Here is a 20099-nt window from a genome sequence, read left to right as displayed (position 1 = left end):
CCCATAGCCCCAAAAGTTAACAGCCTCACTAATTACCTCAATTTTATTTAATTAATCAGCCACAGATAGTAAAGCCAAGACCCTTTAAAGGTATTTTGACAGTCTGTTTACTTTAGTGCCTGTGAGAAACTGAGCTGGGTCTAAAAAGCATTTTTTTATTCTCCAGTTTTAGTGTTTGTTGTTCAGCGCAAGTCCTGAACAGTTGTTGCATTTGAATTTTTTGTCTTTTTTGTTTTTTGTTGGGATGGGGTTTTTTTATTTTTTGTTGTTTTGTTTTAGTTTTTTGTGTTTTGTTGATTTTTTTGTTGGTTTGGGTTTTTTGTTTGGTTTTCATTTGGTTTTGGTTTTTTTGTGGGTGTTTTTGTGTTTTGTTTGTTTGTTTTTAATTTGCGCTTTTTTTTTCATGGTATGTGTCCACATCCCATTTTAAGACACAGACAATGAGAGAAATCCTAAATCAGGGATTCCAGGCTTTGTTGGATGACCTGAGTGAAAGAACTGTTCTGATGCACATATAGAATAAATCATAGAATCCTAGAATGGTTTGGGTTGGAAGGGACCTCAAAGATCACCCAGTTCCACCTCCCTGCCATGGGCAGGGACACCTTCCACTATCCCAGGCTGCTCCAAGTTCCATCCAACCTGGCCTTGGACACTTCCAGGGATGAAGCAGCCACAGCTTCTCTGGGCAACCTGTGCCAGGGACTCACCACCCTCCCAGGGAAGAATTTCTTCCCAATATCCCATCTAGCCCTGCCCTCTATCAATTTAAAGACATTTCCCCTTTCCTGTCCCTCCATCCCTTGTTCCAAGTCCCTCTCCAGCTCTCCTGGAGCTACTTTAGGCACTGGAAGGGGCTCTGAGGTCTCCCTGGAGCCTTCCCTTCTCCAGGCTGGACATTCCCAGCTCTCCCAGCCTGGCTCCAGAGCAGAAGGGCTCCAAGTCATATTTGCTCTGCATAAGTCACCTGCAACATCATCTTCACCAGCTGAACTCAGACTCTGTGCTTTTCCAGAGATCCAGACAATTCCCACTGCTAAAGGCAGGCAGGGATGGATTTGCAGCCCTAAGCTCAGTTTTTGGAAAAGCCGAGCTCATAGGAGCAGCTGGACTCCCCTCTGGATGGTGCAGGGTGAGCTCCTAGGTCATGGAATTCTTCCTGAGGCTCCCTGGGGCAAAACTTCTCCTTAGTGGTAAAAACCTTGGTTATCCCAGGATCCCTCTAAAGTCATTCAGGATTTTTGGTGCCTCAGACCTCAACTCAGCCTTCAGCCACCAAAATGTTGGGGGCCAACCTGAGCTGCTCAGGTGGAACGAGAGAGGACAAAACTGAACCTAATCTGCTGTCAGAGGGTCTGGATGGCAGCTCCTGCCACCCACTGCTGGATCCTTCTCCTGATGTGAGCAGGACTGGGCTCCATCCCCCAACAATGAGAGTTCCCTTCCCAGCCCAACATGAGCTGCATGTTCCTGGCACGGCTCCGAGAGCTCCACGCTGCTGCACAAACCAACCCCTAATGTCTTTGTGTCTGGAGTGGTAATCACAGGATTATTGCTCCCAAGGCATGTGAATAATAATCCTCTCTTTTCCCTCATCTTGTAGCTGCCTTGTAATTTAGAAAATTAATCTTCAGGGCTGGCAGTGTCTTTTTTTGTCTGCATGTGCTGCCTCTGCCATGGCAAGATCCCTCTGGCAGATCCCAGAGTGCTTTCCCAAGGATTCTGGAGAACTTTGCCCAATTTTCTGAGGGGTGAAACTGAGACATGAACGAGGGAATTGACTTTTCCTTGTGCCAGCCATTGGCAGAGCAAGGCACAAAGCAGACGTGCAATTATCCCATATATTAAAGTAGATCTGAGCAACCTGGTCTAGTGGAAGGTGCCCCTGCCTGTGGCAGGGGGGGCTGGAATTATGTGATATTTATGGTCCCTTCCAACCCAAACCGTTCTATGATTTAATGAAAAAGAAAGCAAAAGCAAAATCACTCTGTGGGAATGCAAACTATCAGAAAAACAATCAGCAAAATCTGACTTTCCTGGTTTTTATTTTGTGCTTCTTTTTTTTTTTTTTTTTTTCCTTTTTTTTTTCTGGAGTAAAAGATTTTAATCTCCTGCTGAGGATTTCCCATACATTTATCTGCCTGGTCTTTCCATTCAGGCTTTTCATCTCATCAGCAGTGAGATGCAGCTCTGGTGCTGTGAGGTCAGGGTGGGTGAGTGAGGATCGATCCCTGCGTATGGATTGATCCATGCCCGTGCTCTTGGTGGGAAAGGTGAAGAGGGAAGCTCACGAGGATGGGGAAGAAGGACAGCAGCAGCAAACCAGGACTGAAAGCATTAAGAGAAAGAAGCAGAAATCACCGGAATAAAAGGCAGAGAATCAGAACCAAAGGGCACCGGCAGAGCTGTTTGTGGGGGAGAGCTGCGGGTTGGAGCAGGGGCTCGGGAAAAGATGGTTTTTGGGATCTGCCGTGCGCTGATTGATCGGTGTGGGGGCCCTGGAGGGGCCTGAGCGGGGGTGAGGGGAGGGAGCGGAGTGTGAGGGGGCTGGAGAAGGTGCTGGCAGGGCAGCCACCCCCGCGCTCCTACCACCCACCGCAGTTATTCATCCCGCTCCTTCCCTCGCAGCCTCCCCAGGAGCACGGGCAGGTTTTAACCCTTCTCTGAGCCAAATCCAGGGAAACTTGGCAACTTCTGGCACTGAGGTGTGAGTCAAAGCTGTTTTAGCCAGGAGGGGAACGAATTGTCAGGAGAAGTAAAAAAACTTCTCTCATCTCCTCTAACAGGAGGTCTCTGGGATTTCTGTGTGTCCTGCAGAGGCAACATGAATCCCGAGTGCTGGCACCAGCGGGGGCCTTTCCCTTGCCTTTGCACCAGCTATGGGTCAGGCTTGAAAACAATTTTGTTGGAGTTACCTCCATGTGCTGAACCTGTGTTTGAGGCGAACAAGCCCAGATGTCGCTGTCACCGCCATGGGCACAACGGTGCCGGCTCTGAGTGGGCATCCCCTGGTGCTGGCTGTGAGCAGAGACCCAGTGAGGAGTGGGAACAGGTCCCCTGCACGGGGTGTGACAGTGCCCAGAGGAAATAGAACTGGTCTGTCCTGTTTGTTAGCACTAAACCCATCTGGCAGGGCTAAAACCTTATCCCCTCTCCACCCCAACAGAAATCTCAGAATCACAGATTCATGGAATGGTTTGGCTTGGAAGGGACCTTAAAATCCTGTAGTTCCAACCCCCTGCTGATGCCATGAAGATTTTTGCCTTTTCTTTTATAGCCCTGTTATACCTTTTTACAACTTCTGTATTCCTAGTGCTTTTTGCCTACATTCTTGGACTTGCTTGTCAAGCTAAGAGACTCAACATTTTAGAAGCTTCGTAGCCAGGGATCAGTGTGTCCCAGACCCCAAGGTCCTCTCCAGAACACATTCTGTAAACCAAGATAGAACCATCCAGGGGAAGGTTCCTTGGGGAGGGGGGCTCACTTGAGCCTCTCATTGGGGAATCTTTGATAGATATGCTAATTAGTAAAACCTAGAATGTTATACCCGATGTTGGGGGGATATACTCAGTGGGGTGCATCTCGATGCACATGACCTGGACGTGTACACCTAAGGATCCTTAAAAATAAATACCAAGGTAAAATCCCTTTTCCCCTTCTAACCGTGTGTGACTCCTGATTTTAAGACCAGGAAAAGGCATCACTGCCATGGGCAGGGATTCCTTCCACTAGACCAAGTTGTTCAAAGCCTCAACCAGCTTGGCTAAACATTTCCAGGGATGAGGCAGCCACAGCTTCTCTGGGAAATATGTACCAGTGTCTTACCACCACCACCACAGGGAAGAATTTCTCCCCCATATCCCATCTAACCCTGCTCTCTGGCAGTGGGAAGCCATTCCTTGTGTCCTGTCACTCCATCCCTTGTCCCAAGTGCCTCTCCAGCTCTCTTGGAGCCCCTTCAGGCACTGAAAGGGTTTCTAGAGGTCTCTCCAAACCTTCTTTTCCCCAGTCTGAACAATCACAACTCTCAGCCTTTCTTCAAAAATAGACCTATTATGTCAAAACCGCTTCCTGGGAGTAGTTCCTGGCTCCTGCTATGCAGGGAACTGTGTCTGGGCATTGTCTGGGAGGACACAGATTGTCACATTTAAGCCATTAAGGTCACCATCAGATCAGTGTCTCTGGTATGGGATTTGCCTCTGCCCTTGGGGCTCAGGGCTGCCTTTCTCCAGGGGGCTAAAGCGGTCAGAGACCATCAGCACAACCACAGTGCGTGAACTGCTCTCAAATCTGGGGGCAATATTTGGGATGTTCATAACACCTGAGCTCTGTTTTCATAACAAAATGAGGCCCAAGACATGGACAAAATTTGATATAATTTAATCCTGCACATGGACTACACAGGGAGTTCTGACCTACTTTGATCCAGTTTAGGGACCAGGAGGCTCCTGCCTAAATTAAATCCAGGCAAAGACAGCTGGAGTAAAGGCTAATTTCCAGCTGGTGCATCCCTGAGCCAGATGATCCTGCCTGAGGGCACCAGGTCTTCAAAGGTCCACTGTGGGTGAGCAGCTGCTGCATTTGTGATGTCGTATTTGTGGTGTCGTGTTTGTGGTGTTACATTTGTGGTATCGTGTCTGTGGTGTCGTGTTTGCGGTGTTATATTTGGGTGGTGGCTCTTGGCAAAGCCATTTCCCCAGCAAGACCCCTGGTATCTCTTCAAGGCTTAAGCAGGTGATGATGTTTGCTATTTTAATCCCATCCTGGTCAGGAAAGTCATTTCCTGGATTGCTACAGGATCACACAGCCTGATGTCCACAGCTTTTAGAGCACAATGAGAAGGAAAAGGAGAAAGAAGAGTCCCTGTCCTGCTATGAAGAAGAGATTGGATGAGTGTTGGGGTTGATCTTGAGAAGGTCAGAGTTTGCTGTTTCTCACTTCTCTTTTTGGACAACTGGCATTTCATGTCCTGTCTTTGGTGTTTGCCTGAAGGGCTCCATGGAACAGGAATTAGAAAGGGACAGAGGAACAAACAGAAAGCAGAGTTACTCAGTTTGGTGGGGTGTCTGCACATTGAACACCATCATTTGATAGAGGTCAGGGTAAAAATAGGAAATGGTCCAGAAAGAGTGGAAAACTTCATTGGAGAGTCATGGAATACCTTGACCTGGAAGGGATCCATGAGGATAAAATCACAGAACCATTAAGATAGCAAAAGATTCCAAGATAGAGTCCAAACTTTGACCCATCACATCCTTGTCAACTGAGCCAGAGCATCCTTCCAGGGATGCATCATTGATTCCAACTCCTGAAACATTGCTGAAGCCCAGGATTGAACCAGGGACCTTTAGATCCTCAGTCTAATGCTCTCCCAGCTGAGATAATTCAGCTCTGATATTGGGATTTGTTTCCCTATAAACAACAGGTAAACACACTGGAACCCTTCAGCCTGGAAAATACAAATTTCAGGCAGAGGGGCTGCTTCAAGGTCAGTTGTGATTGATGCTAAAAATCACTCTCTTGGGTAGGGTGTTTTTTCTTTTTCCCAAAAAGAGTTTTGATTTCCTGCTTGCCATTACACCCTTGCCATTACACCCCAAAAAAAAGCACCAAATAAAAGCCAGGGTCAACCTTTCTACCTCTTCTCAGGGCAGTCCATGACATAGAACTGGGAACAGGCCGTGGAAGGAACAAAAATCCCTTTATCTATTTTTGCTGAAGCGCTGCAATTTTAAAACCCCATCCCTGTGTCACAGGCTCAGACTGGTTGAGGTCCAAAGGGACCTCATGGAGATCCCTTCTCCAAAGCCCTGCTCAAGCAGAACCTACAGCCACTTGTCCAGGACCACTTCCAGGTCACTTGGGAATATGTCAAGAAGGGGAATTCCACACTCTCTCAAGGCCAGCAGTCCCAGTTCCTCATCCTTTCCCCACACCAGAGATGCTCCAGTCCCCTCCAGTCCCTTCCAGTCCTGCTGGCCCTTGGCTGGATCTCTTTGGGACGTCCAGGTCTCTCTCTTGTGCTGGAGAGCCCAGCCCGGGGCCCACAAAACTGCAGGAAAAGTCTGCTGAAGCCCGGGATTGAACCAGGGACCTTTAGATCTTCAGTCTAACGCTCTCCCAGCTGAGCTACTTCAGCTCTGCTGAGGCCCAGCTTTTCCCAAAACCTGTTGGAACACAACAAGCTTTCAAACTTTTACCATTCAAACTGGCTCAGTGGACACTTGCCTCTTTTTAGTGTTAAAACACCTGGCCCAAACATCAACTATCAGACACCAAAAAGGTCAACAATTATCAAAGTTCTTTGAATGAGAATGGCTGTGGTGGATAAAAACCCAGGACTGGAATTATTCTTGCAGCCACATTTGCAGTGGTAACACCTGGCCAAGCTGCTCTTCATGGAAACATGGAATGGTTTGGGATGGAAAGGAGTTTAAAGGACCAGTTCCACCCCCTGGACACCTTCTGCTAGACCAGGTTGATCCAAGCCCCATCCAACCTGGCCTTGAACACTTCCATGTATGGAGCAGCCACAGCTTCTCTGGGCAACCTGTGCCAGGGCCTCAGCACCCTCAAAGCCAGGATTTTCTTCCTAATATTCAGTCCATCCCTGTCTTTTGTCAATTTAAAGCCATTCCCCTTTTCCTGTCACTTTATCCCTTGTCCCAAGTACCTCTTCAACTCTCTTGGAGCCTCTTTAGGCACTGGAAGGGGCTCTAAGGTCTCCCTGGAGCCTTCTCCAAGTTGAACATCCCCAGCTCTCCCAGCCCAGCTCCAGAGCAGAGGGACTCCAGCCCTTGGAACATCTCCATGGTCTCCTCTGGATTCACTCCAGAATCCAGAGGAAGAGGAACTTTTGAAGTTGGAGACTTCAGAGTTTTCTCAGAGGCTGAACTATGCTGTCACCCCATAGAGGTGACATCACCCTCTCAGTGGGTGACAAGGATCCATGTGCAGGTTCTCCCTAGGAAAGGGAAGATGTGGAAGCCTGGCTCACTTGGGACTTAGCTCTGCCCTTCCAGCTGTCCCATTTTTGCTTCACCAGCTTTCTTCTTGCCAAGGAAAGTGGCTTCCCACCAGCTTTCCTCAGACAGGAAGAAATGATCCCAACATGGAAACTGTGGTATTTGACAGCCCACTCTGCCTTGCTGGAAATACTCGAGCTTCAGCTGGGTACAAAATTCCTGTGGAAAGCTGAGCTACGCTGCTGCATTGCAAATGCTCAGCAGTGTTGGTGGAAAGGATGAAGTGAAGGATCTGATAGAGAACAAGCCTTGAAGGAAGTGCTACATTGCAGTTAAATTAGAAAGTTGAGGAGCTGACTCGCTGGGAACTTGGCTTTTTTCAGCTGGTGAAACATCAGAACTGAAGGTCTGTGGGCAAAGTCATCAGAAGTCAGACTTGTGGTGCCAGTTTGACGTGTCACATGGAAGAAGTTGGAAGATCAGACTTTTCCTTATTGAAGAGGAAGAAATTAAACCTGTTTTTACAGCTCAGTTCAGATCTTGGGGCTGCAGCTCCACAGGGAGAGAATGAAGTGGAAAGAGGACTGAAGTTGGGATATCTCCTGCTGTCCTCTCTCCCCTGCCCTCATTCCCCCTGGAAAATCTCCTGTTTCATTCACATCTTGATTACTCTTTGGGGTGATTTTTGGTGCCTTCATCCCATGAAGGATGTGAAACAAAACCAACAACAAACTAAACAGTGGAAGGGGTTAGTAAAGTCCCTTCTGCACAGGGAATTGCTGTGTAAACCTTGTTTAACCAGTCAAGGAAAAGAAACCGTAAAGGGAAGGATATTATAGGATCTAGAGAATGAAAAGGTATTTTAGGATCTAGAGAGGAATCATTAGAGGTTGATGGCTTATTGATTCTTCTGATGCAGGAACTAAAGGTTATCATTGGAAAAGAGCAAGTGCCAAGCTTGGAACAAAGAAAAAGAAGGAGTTTCCTCACACAGTGTCTGGTTATCTGTGCAACTCCATGCTATAGGATTTTATAGATCCCCAAATTGTAAAAATGTTTAAAAGATGACTGGGAAGATTTATGGAGGGAAAAAACTCCATGAAGAGCATGCAAATATGGAACTTCTGGCTTTGGTTCATGCAGGGCCTGGGCCACAAATCTCTGGAGATCAGGAGAGCATCTGGTGATATAACACCATGCTGTTTTTTCTTTTTTAGGCACTAACTCATGGAAAATATTGCAGACTGGGTTTTGAGCTGGATGTTCCTCTGTACATCTCCTCTGGCACCTCCTTGTCCTCATGCTCCGGCTTCTGGAGGCATCAGGATGGTGTCAGCCTGTGAAACCCTGCTGGCACGTTGGGCAGAGATGTGCTGGAGGTGTCATTTCATGCCACCAGCCAAGTGTTTAATCACCACTCCCACGCGGGCGTCTCAGGCTCTGGCCATGACAGATGACAGGCGATCCCTCTGTCCCTGCTTTCCCTCCTCCCATCTTTTCCAGTTTTCCTACCACTCCAGGCCGATCTGCCCGTACTTTCTCAAATATCCATCTGCCACCAGCCAGAAACAGCTTTCAAAGGTTATGGAATTACATCCATGCAACCCAGAAAGCCAACTGTGTCCTGGGCTGCATCCAAAGAACTGTGGGCAGCAGGTGAGGGAAGGAATTCTGTCCCTCTGCTCCAGCCTGGAGGGATCCCACCTGGAATGTTGTATCCAGCACTGGGGTCCCAGCATAGGAAGGACATGGACCTGTTGGAGCGAGTCCAGAGGAGGCACCAGAATGGTCAGAGGGATGCAGCAGCTCTGCTGTGAGTCAAAAATGAGAGAATTGTGATTGTTCAGCCTGGAGAAGAGGAGGCTCCTGAGTGATCTAATTGTGGCCTTCCAGTGACTGATGGGAGCCAACAAAAAATCGGAGAGACACAATTTACAAGGGCCTGGAGTGACAGAAAAGGGGGAATGGCTCTAAGATGGAGAAGAGTAGGTTTAGATTGGAGATTAGGAAGAAATTCTTCATGTGAGAGTGGTGAGGCTCTGGCACAGGCTGCCCAGAGAAGCTGTGGCTGCCCCATCCCTGGAAGTGTCCAAGGCCAGGTTGGATGAGACTTGGAGCAACCTGAGATAGTGGAAGGTGTCTCTGCCCAGGCACAAGGGTTGGAATTGGATGATCCTTAAGGTCCTTTACAACCCATTTCCAAGCCATTCTGTGATTCTGTGATTAGTTACCACCAAATTATCCCAACATTCCTGTCCCTGTCCAGAGCTGTGCTGGCCTTTCTGTGCCAGCATGGATTCACCACCTCTTGTGGAATTCACTCTTTTTTAATTGGGGTCAGGGCATCACCCACAGGGAGGCACAGAGAGGTGATATTTTCCACGCAACTCAGCACATCAAATTTGTTACGGATGTTAGTTTCTCTTGGAGACATCCTGGCACCAAACTCTGCCCCTGATGGGATTTTGTCCCATTTCCCCACTCTTTCCCCATCTCTGCACCACGGGAGTGACATCCAGCTGCAGGGTTGAGATGTGATTGCTTTTCACACCCTGACTTGGCTCTGATGTGTAAAACAAAACGCATGCTCTTCCTTTAGGCTTCTTGAAATTTTTCTGTCTCATTACACCAAGAGGGCTCCTGGTTTAGTTGAAAAGCATTTTTAGTGATTATCTCTATTTTGCTGTCACTATTTTCTCTTTCTGCTCTTTCCGCAGGCTTTTATGAAAATGATCTCATTAAGAACATGGAGCTCCTGCTTCTGAGAAAGGTTCCTTAAGGTTTGTAAAGGTCTCTCAGCAGGAAGTTTGCTCGGCTCCATTTTCCCCTCCAGTTGAACAGACCCCCAAGTGAGCCCACTAGGAAAAAATGGACTGCTTGAAAATGAAATTGTACAAAATATGCAGCAGCAGCAGCAGCAGCACCTCTGAAATGTAAGGCGCCAATAGGCAACAAACCATGTTTGCAAAACTCCTCTTTGATGGCAGTTTAATGCGTTAGGGAAAGAAAGAGATAATGGCACACAGGGCACAATGGCTGTGAGAGGATGGAATACGAGGCCTGGGATGACTTCATTGTTATTCTGGAGACACAAATGCAGCTTTGAAAAACAGAGTTAATGAAGCCCAGCTGCCAAACTCTGCCTGTCACACAGCCTTCCCTCTCCCTCCTGAAGCCTGATGTCTAAAAGATGCTGAGATTGTCAGTCTGTCATTCGGGGTGGGATGTGGCACTAGGGGTTCTTTACATTTTTTTTTTAATTTAGCAATTCAGGCTATGAACAACAGCTCTGCTGTCCTGAGGTGCAGTATCCCTGCACTGCAAACACAGACCTTGGGTGGAGGAACGCAGAAATAATCTGGGTCTGGGTGAATATTTGCAATCTGCCCTGTGGTGAAATACCCACAAACCCACTGGTAGGGAGGCCCAGTGAGAACAAACCCCAGATGTGGAATTTAAGTTCTCCCCAAGTTTAAATCACTCTTTTCTGAGAAAACCCATGTTTTAGTGTTTTGTAGTGACTCTGTTATCAAAGAGAGAGACCTGAGAGATCTTAGAACCCTGGAATGGTTTGGGCCTTAAAAATCATCTCATTCCCATCTCCCTGCCATGGATTTTCTGCTAGACCAGGTTGCTCCAAGCGCAGTCCAACCTGTCCTTGAACACTTCCAGGGATGGGGCAGCCACAGCTTCTCTGGGCAACATCCTGGATGCATTTTGCTTGGAGTGGCAGAGCAATTTTGGAAAAGCAGAGGTCTGTGTTCACCAAATAGTAGTTTCCAACCAGAAAAAAAGGAATTTCTTAAAGGCAGAACTTTCTGTGCTTGGTAAGAGCACCTCAGCTCTGTGTGGAAAAGAGAGGGCAACGTCCATGTCCGTGGTTGTGTCCTGCATGGACACAGCTGACCAGGCAGCAGGAGAAACCTCATCTGAGAGTCTTGGAGCAAGCAGTGAGAGACACAAGTCTTGTCCTAAATTCGTTTTGTGCCAATTCCTGGGTATGGCAATGCTGCAGTTCAGCTCAAGTCCTGCTGCTTTTCCCAGCCTTAATAACATTGGCAGCTCCTGCTCTGCCCCCACAAACTTGCAGTGCCTGTGCTTTCCCCAGATCTTCCTTCCAATATAGATCACCCACCGCTATTTCAACCCAGCAAAACTTCATTTTCCACAGAATAAACCAAACACATTCAGGAACCACTTATTTAATAACTGTCAATAGACCAGAGGAACGAAATAGGTGCTAAAAAGACAGAAGAGCAGCACCAAGAAAATACTTGTAAAAATAACAGGTGCTTTAAAATGTGTAGGGGTGTGTAAATAGATTTATAAGATATTAATACACCAACCAGGTGGCCCAGAACCTCATTAGCAAACCAATTGTTCTTGCCAAACATTCTTTGGTGTGGTTCCCTGAGAGATTTCCCAGAAACTCCTAAAATTAATAGTAAATAACAATCTTTGGAGGCTGGGAAATATTTTCTCCTTCTGCTTAACCTCCCAGCCCCCTTCTGAAGTTTTTTTCATTGTTTTGCAAAACATCCAGAAGGTACAGGGAAAACAACAACAACAACAACAACAAAACAATGGAAGAAAAGAGGGGGGAAAAGATGAATATAAACAGAATCTACAAATAATGGGCCTCACATTGAAAAGCACAGAATGATTGCTTGGACAGTGATGGTGTCTTGATGCATAAATGGGTTTGTTACTTAACTCTGGTGATTCATGCTTCAGGCAGAGGGATGAGGCAGCTGCCAAATTTCATGCTGGGAAGGAATTTGCTCTCCCAGAACAGATTGGCAGGGAGTTTGTAAAGATGAGAGGTCAGCTGACAGGGTCAGGTGTTGTCACCATGAACATGTGGGCAAGAGGGGGGACATCACAGAGGCCAACAACGCCTTTTTTCATCTCATGGTACCAAGTATCCCCCAAAAATCAGTGCACAACTCTTCTTCCCTTTCTCCCACACCTCCACAGAGCTGCAACTCGCAAAGGAATGACTTTACTGGGCAGGGTGAGGCCACTCTCCTGTCTCCTGTGGGTGAATCCTGGAGCAACATAAAATATTCTTCACAACATTGATTTCAACTGTGTTTCTAAATAAAGCTGAGCTGAAGCTATGTGAGTTTTAGCTGTTCGGTGTTTGGGGTAGGGAGGGTTTTTTTTCCCTTTTGTCTTTAAAGAGTGTCTAAAGAACATGTTCCAGCTGTCTGGAAGGAAGGAACTAGAAAGGGAAAGAGAACAAAAGGAAACCAGTGGAGATATTTAATTGAGATAATTTTAGCTGCTCTAAATGTCACAGGCAATCTTGTACAAGTACTTGGGGAGAGGAGAGGAGGAAAAAAGTTCTGTGCTGGCCATTCAGTGCCCAAATTAAGGAGAGGGGGTTGTCCTTTCAGAGATCAGGCAGGACCCTACCTGGAAGTTCTTGGGTAATTGCTTTTTGAGCCTCAGGAGTCTCCCCTAAACCCACAAGACTTCAATGCAAACCACAAATTCATCCAGACCCAACAGCCTGAGGGGAAACCCTCTGTTTTTGGGGCTGAGAAAGGAAATAAGGTGCTTTTAGGGTGGGTGAGCAGGGCTGGCCAGCCTGGATGATGTGAGTTAAGATCCCTTCTTGGATTGGACACCTGATGAGGCACTTCTGGGTCAGAATGAGACATGGTCACTCCTTGTGGGAACTCTGCGTGTTCTGTGTGACCAAATGTGCACAGTCAGGGAGATGGATGTTGGAGCAGGCTGCCTGTGGCAATGATGGAGTCCCCACCCCTGGAGGCTTTAACAGATGTGTAGATGTGGCACTTGGGGACACTGGCAGAGGTGATTTAATGCTTGGACTTCATGATCTTACAGGTCTTTTCCCACCTAAACAATTCTCTGGTGTTGGCTTTCCCATGACATACATGATGCACAGCATGGGGAATGTATTCCAAGATTTAAGACAGGTTGAGACCTTGGTCTGGCCTGATGGATGTTTATATTATCCAAATTGCAAAGCTCTTGAAGAAGTTGTGTAGTTGGTGATGTGGGGGTCAGAACTCTTCAGCTGTGAAGAAATCACAATTCAGGTCCCAGTTAAAAGAGAGGTGCTCTGAATATGGTTTTCCACATTTCCTGGGAAGGGAACCCTATCCCATGTTTATTTTGGGCAAAACCAGACTAATTTTTAATGATTTTTTAATGAGGACATGTTTTAGTGGTGAACACAGTGGTGGTGCTGGGTTCATAGCTGGACTTGATGATCATTGAATTATAGAATGGTTTGAGTTGGAAGGGACTTTAAAGATTGAGTTCCGCCCCAAACTGTGGGCAGGGACACCTCCCACTATCCCAGGTTGCTCCAAGCCCTGTCCAACCTGGCCTTGAGCACTTCCAGGGGTGGGGCAGCCACAGCTTCTCTGGGCAATCTGTGCCAGTGGTCTTAGAGGTCTTTTCCAACAGTGACAATTATGTGATTCTATGTAAGTGATAAACATGATTTTAAGACAACCTTCACCTCCTCATCCCCACCTAAACTCGAGCTTTGGGTAGAGATTCAATGTTCAGTCAACTTCCTGCACAACCACTGACAGAAACCTGGAGGTACCCTAAGGAGAATTTGTTGCCCTCACAAAACCTGGGGAGGGAATTGAAGGATTTTGGAGGATCAGCAGTGGATGGGAAGGAAGAATCTGCCTGTGTGCAATTGTGGGGGCCATAAAACTCCAGATCTTGGGGTTTCCCCTCCATTACAAACTCCTCAAGCATCGTGCTGAGCAGCCCGGTCTAGTGGAAGGTGTCCCTGCCCATGGCAGGGGGGTTGGAACGGGATTATCCTTTAGGTCCATTCCAACCCAAATCCTAGGATTCTAAGATTGTATGATCCCTTCAGAGAGCCTTCCTGGCTCTGAGCAAAGCAGCACTGCAGGGACTCTCTCCCCCTCCCTGAAGCAACTCCTAAAGAGGAGGAAACCTGGCTCTAATTCCCCCAGAGTAGGCACCACATTCTGGGAGCCATGTCCACAGCATCCCTATTTTAGCAATGCCTTGGGGGTGCTGCCGTGGCTCATTTTCACCCTCCGGAAAGCTCACCCGGCACCTGCCTCCCTTCCCTGTTCGCAGGCAGGTGGAAGAAAGGCAGGAGCGTGCGGCAGATCCCCCGGCACTCGCACACACACATGCACACACACCACTCATCCCTTTTGTCTGCCCCTCTCCCTGCTCCCACTCCCCCTTCTCCCCCGCACTCCCGCCCACCTCGGTGTCTCACTCCAGGATGGCTCATGGCTCTCCAGGTACCTGCAGGGATGGATGCTACGCTCGGCTTCTCCTCAAGGAGCCCATTAGCACGGAGCTGCTGCTTTGCCTTTCCCTCCCCTCCCTCCCCGCAGCCAAAGGCGGCTGCTGGAAAACAGAAAACGGGGGAGCGCGGTGGGAAATGCAGGGCAGCGCATCCTCCCCCGCAGCGGGGGCTGAGGTTCCACTGGGGAGGTCGGCGGGGAGATCCCGCTCTAGGGGAGAGGGGAGAGAGGGCAGCGATGGGCAGGGATGTGTTGGCAGGGTTGGACAAATGCCCCGGCACCAACCCCCCGCCCCCAAAATCCTTCCCATTCTCTGCTGCAGCATTCCTGCGGGGATCCATGGAGAGCTCAATCCCATTGTGCTGGGAGCGATGCTGCCGCCGCCTCCCCAGCATCCGCCAGGCTGGGATCAGGAGCCCAGCAACAGGGAGGTGCTGCCCATCCCATCCCATCCCATCCCATCCCATCCCATCCCATCCCATCCCATCCCATCCCATCCCATCCCATCCCATCCCGAATGCCCTACAGTGGGATCATCCCGGCCCACGTCATGTCTGAGGGACACAGACAAAAAATTCTGCAATCCTTAGGGATCTTTCACTAAAATCAGGCACGAGTAACTCCGGCTGTCACTGTAATGTCTGATTTTTCTGTTTTCCTTTTTATTTTCTATTTTCCTTTTATTTCTTTTTATTCCCGTCCATTTTTTTCCTCTCTTTTTTTTTTCCTTCTCCCCCCCTGTTTTCTTTTATAATTGCCTCCCTCTTTTGGTCTTGCTAAGGTTCAATAGACCTATGGGGACAAAAAATTTCGTTGTCAGCAGCTTTTTTTTTTCCAGATAGGACCAGACCTTTTGAGAGACAACCTGAGGAGAAGGGAGATGGAATAAAGTCCCATGGTCTTGTGGGGGGCAAGGAAAAAACTGGTGTCAGGATCACTCCTGTCCCACATCGATGCTTCTAATCCTGTGGATATCCCATCTCTGGAAGTGTTCAAGGCCAGGTTGGGTGGGGCTCGGAGCAACCAGGACTAGTGGAAAGTGTCCATGGCAGGGGGCTGGGACAAGATGACCTTCCAAAGTCCTTTCCAACCCAAACTTTTCTAGGATTTTATGACCTCCAGCCTGAGACCACCAAGGAGTTTTGTTCAGTGTGGGGAAACTGATGTACTGAGGAGTTCTGATGGGTTTTTGGAGCAAGGAAAACTCCTGAAAATCTTTCCACAGCAATTCGCTCCCCAGCTCCTCCTAACCCTGCTTTAATAAGGCTTTTAGTGACGACTGGGGCCTCCTAGATTTGGAAAGAAGAAATTAGCACAGTCTGCTGCTTGTTTCTCACGTTCTTCTGTTTCCCCCGAGCTTCCCTGCTGGCCCTAATTATCCATCCCTCATTTACAGGTACTTAAATAAAGGAAATGGGAACGCTGGTGGAATCGGGCTGGGATGAGGATGTGCTGCATGAGTCTCCCTTTATCCCAGAAGAGACCTCGCATCACCCCTGCTGTTCTTAGTGATGCAGGAGCCCCTTTGCCACGTGAGGCAGCTGCTCTGTTGTTTTCCTGGGACAAGGGGACACAATTCCTGCAGTGGCTTCAGCTGTGGATCCCTATGGATAGGCGAGATTAGCAAGGATGCTTAGAGGAAATCCTTTGTTAACAACAATGCTTGGTGGGGACAAAAATAAGAGAAATCGCTTAGAAGAGGGAGAAGCAATATGGAAAAGTGGGAAAAAAAAGGTAAATTGAGTCACAACTTGGTGATAGAACTGCTAAAAATAGGTGGGCAGTGGCCTAGTTTGTGTCTCACGGTGGTGATGGCTGTGAGAGCAGGGAGCTGAGAACTGACAGAACTCCAGAGGCACAGATTGGGCTGGGAACAGCAGCCTCGTGTCCTGCTGGGATCATGGAAAGGCTCTGTGTCCCCCTGGTGTCCTTTGGAATGCCCCAGTGGAGCCCAGTGCAAAGAGCCAGATGCACATCCCTATTTAGAGAGAGAAAACCATGCCCACAAAGTGACTTGTAGTAAAGTATTTAGGTTTTCCCTTCACTTTTAGGAATGTCCCAGCACTGAGGAGACCTGGGTTGAAACCCTGGTGACAAATTAGGCAGAGCCTAATTAAACCTGGCTGAGGTGCTGTCCAAAGACACCTCTGTGGCCAAATCCTGGATAGGCTTGGAAATGCTTTGGGATTTCATCCTGAATGAGGGAACATAAAGTGTTTAGGGGGTGAGGGGTTAGGTGTTCCTGAAGAGAGAAAAACTATCCATCCTTTCAGTGAGGCATGGCAGGATCTGCCTGATCCATGGTTCAGGCAGAGGAAAATGTTTGGATGATATCTTGGAGGACACCTGCAGTACCACATGCAAAGCCTTTCCTGAGCATTCCTTAGCTTCCTCTGGCATATTCCCTCATGGAAACAGAGGTGTTGTCACTCACAGGAGAGGCAGGACTCTGTGATTTGATGGTGGATTCTCCATGGAATTGGCTCTGGCTGTTCACCACCACAAGGCAGGATTTTCTCTTCTGGCCACAGGGCAATCCCATTTCTCTGCATTCCCCACAGCCCATAGCAGGGAGCCTGAAGTTGGAAATCTTCCTATGAGCCAGTCTCACTTCACTGATGGAAAACGAGGCTCCTACCACCCCTAAAGTCCTTCCCACGTTCTCTAGTCCAGGAGCAAAAATCCATGTAGGCGCTGAGAAAAGTGAAAGAGAGGCCTAACACAGATTCATCCATGGGAACAGCAGGATGAGCAGAAAAGAGGAGCAGGAAAGGTCTGGAGCAGTCTGAGCCCCTCTGTCCTCCTCATCTGAGTTGCTGGTATTGCCAAAAACTTGTGGCTGCACAGCGTTCCTTGGATCACCACAGGAATCATCATCAAAGGTAGGATTTGATGCCACCATGTCCCATTTTCCCTGTGTGGCTGTGACATCCCAGGGCTCCACCACCACCACCACTCCTCTCACATGGCCTTGGGGGTGCCAGTGTGAAACCCTGATGGAAATGGGATGCAGGAGAGGAGGGAACTGGCTCCACGGGCCGCAAATGATCCGTGGATCTCCACGGGAACATCATCCTGGCAGATGATGAGGAGCAGAGCTCTCCTGGCCTGGTGGGACTCTGTCAGCCCAGCCACACCAGCAGAGGAACCGGGTCTGTTCTTCACAGCCACCCCACCACTCTCCCTTTTTTTAGCAGACCTGTGATTTGCAGTGTTTGCTGCTGAGGAGGAGTAAAAAAACCCATCAGAATCAGAAACTTTTACTAGAACACTTAGAGGGACACCCTGAAGGGGTGCAGGTGGGCGAGGAGTCAAGTGTGAGGCCCAAAGTGGGCCAAACTCAGCTGTAAAACGTGACAGAAGAAATGTCACGAACCACATGTGAACCAGGCCCTTTGACATGACGACAAATGTGTTTTTCCAGCTCATCAGGGCTGTGCAGGGGAGGAAAATGAAGTTCATTTGGAGATGTCTTTCTGTTTGTGTTGACCTCATGAGGGTCATAACAGCCAACGCCAGAGTGTGAAAAATGCTGACACCTCCTTTGACTTTCTTGCTTTAGCCTTGGGCAGGCTTGAGGAGGCAAAAAAGCAGCACAACGAGAGACTCATTAATGTTTCCTCTGCCCAGCGAGGAAACCAAAATAACAAACATCTCATTAAATAAGGAGAGGGGAGAATTACAAAACACGGGAGATATTTTTAGTTGGAAAACAAAGCACTTTATCTTCCGCTCAAAGTAGGGCTTTCCAGATGAAAAGGAATACGGAGAGAACTCTGCACCAGAAGGAGTGGCACTGACAACAGTCATCATTAGGGGTAATATTGACAGCAGGATGCCCTCAGACTCCCAACTGCTTCCACACCCCCCCAGTAAGTGTGGGCCCCAGGCCTGGGGGACCATGGGTAGCCAGGAACAAAAGAGCCACTGACGTGTGAGCTGTGTTTTGAATGCAAAGCTCTGCGTTGTGAGTGCCAGCTCCAGTGCAATAAAGTGTTCCAGGGCTGGAGATGGATGAATAGAGACGTATGGTGCAAATTAAATGTGTTATTCTTTTCCCTCTTTTGCTCCTTGCGAGTTTAAAAGCCCAACACCTTGGTTTCTTCTTAATTTTATTTCCTTCCGAGGGTTTTGCTACCAAACAAATGACTGGGCAGCTTTGTCTGGTGAGCTACAGGAGCATCAATAGGGAATAAAAGGATGTGGAGGCAGGAGGGGGGAAAAATGTGGTTTCTTATTTTCTTCTTTTTTCTTCTAGAAAGAGGAAGCAATTATGGAAGGGAAAGGGAAAATTCTAGCACAGGGAATGCAGGATAATGCAGAAAATCCCTTGTTCACCACTAGAACACATTAGTTCCTGCAAGAATATGGGATGAATTGCCCACAAGGCTTCAGGCTTCTAATTTTAGGTGCTTCAAAGAGTCCTGGGTGAAAGACAGGTTCCTCCAGATGGCGATTCTGAGGAGGAACACAATGCACATCTCAGTGCACAACTGGGGAGGGACCCTGGCAGCACAGGAGGGCACTTCAGCATCCGCCAGAGCCCTTCAGAGAGTATGCAGCACAAAATCAGCTGCACCAGAAACTTTCCCAAGTTTCCCTCGGGATCTCCCCCTTCTCACTCACCCACCAGGTTCATCTGGCTCACAGCTCAGGCTGCTCTCCAAGGAGTGACATCTCTTGCCGTAAGGTGCCTCTGAGCAGAACACTCATCCAGATGAGGTGGCGAAGGCCTGTCAACCCCAAAACAACCCCAAACCCAACACTTTTGCTGTAAGGCGAGGTGCAGTGAGAGCCCACAGCTTGAGCTGATGCCAAGGGGTGAGTGCCACCAAGCTCTGGATGCATTGTGTCCTCAGCAAACAGTGACAGCACCAGGGAAGGTGCCAGTGCTTCTGTGACTCAGTGTCCCCCTCCCCTCAGGGGAAAACTCAGTCGCTGCTCACTGCCACACGTTCCTTTCTCTGCCTTTAACTGGTCTGTTGGCTTTTCCCTCTTTCGCTCTTAATTTTTTTTTTTTTTTTTGGATCTGATCCTCATCTCTGGTGCTTTAAAACTCTTCAGGAAGCTCTGGGGAGACAACCCACGTTGGCACCATCCCTGCTGAGCTATGAGATGTGTCTTTTTGCTATTTTCTCTCCTTCCCTTGCTTCAGCTGAGCTCTTTTAGAGCAAACTGCTCACCCTCATCCTCACTTCCCAATTTCCTTTCTGCTCTTCTTGTCCCTCTCTTGTCTTAGACATCCTGTGGTCACCCAGAGGACTTCTGCCTCCTTCCCATCCTATCCCAATCCATGAATCTTGTCCCTCTGTGCCTGTCTGCCTCTCTGTGCCCGGAATCTGCCTGTCTGCCTCAAATTGCCTCTCTCCATCACCTCGCTCCACATCTCCCTCCTCCCTTGGCTTCCGGCTCCCCTCTCTCCTCCTCCTCTTCCCACTCACTTTGCTTTAATTAGAAATACAAAGAAAATGCTTATCACACATGTCTTAATCAGCAACTCATTCCCCAGCACGTCCAGAAGGAAAACCCCCATTTGTCCTCACTTCTCCCACTTCCCCCACCACCTCCACAGAATTAGGAGGAGAGTGATTAGGGGGAGATCTCTGTGAAAGGAGGCTGAATGAGATTAACCCAGAGACCTGGAAAAGCTGGAGGGAAGAGCCAAGAGAAACATGGTGATGTTTATCAAGGGCTAATTCTGGAATTTTTGGGGAAGAAAGAGTCCCTGGCAGAAAGTGACTGGGAGAACTGGACCTGGGAGTGCTCAGCAGGCCGAGGATGATCCAGCAGTGTGTCCTGGCAGCAAAAAAATCTATCCTGGATTGTGGGAGCATAGATATAGCCAGGAGAT

The 20099-nt window shown here is 48.4% G+C and overlaps 2 non-coding genes across 2 annotated transcripts; both read right to left on the bottom strand.

The window, feature by feature from the left end:
• Positions 1 to 5317: 5317 nt before the first annotated feature.
• TRNAL-GAG (transfer RNA leucine (anticodon GAG)) lies at positions 5318 to 5390 on the bottom strand. The gene has a single exon. It is a non-coding gene; the product is annotated as a tRNA-Leu (tRNA).
• A 676-nt stretch (positions 5391 to 6066) lies between these two features.
• On the bottom strand, positions 6067 to 6139 carry TRNAF-GAA (transfer RNA phenylalanine (anticodon GAA)). The gene has a single exon. It is a non-coding gene; the product is annotated as a tRNA-Phe (tRNA).
• Between the last annotated feature and the right edge of the window lie 13960 nt (positions 6140 to 20099).

The sequence above is a fragment of the Aphelocoma coerulescens genome, chromosome 2 (assembly GCF_041296385.1).
Source record: "Aphelocoma coerulescens isolate FSJ_1873_10779 chromosome 2, UR_Acoe_1.0, whole genome shotgun sequence".
NCBI lineage: Eukaryota > Metazoa > Chordata > Aves > Passeriformes > Corvidae > Aphelocoma > Aphelocoma coerulescens.
The sequence above is the reverse complement of the archived record's forward strand: the minus strand, read 5'-3'. Positions and strand labels throughout refer to the sequence as shown.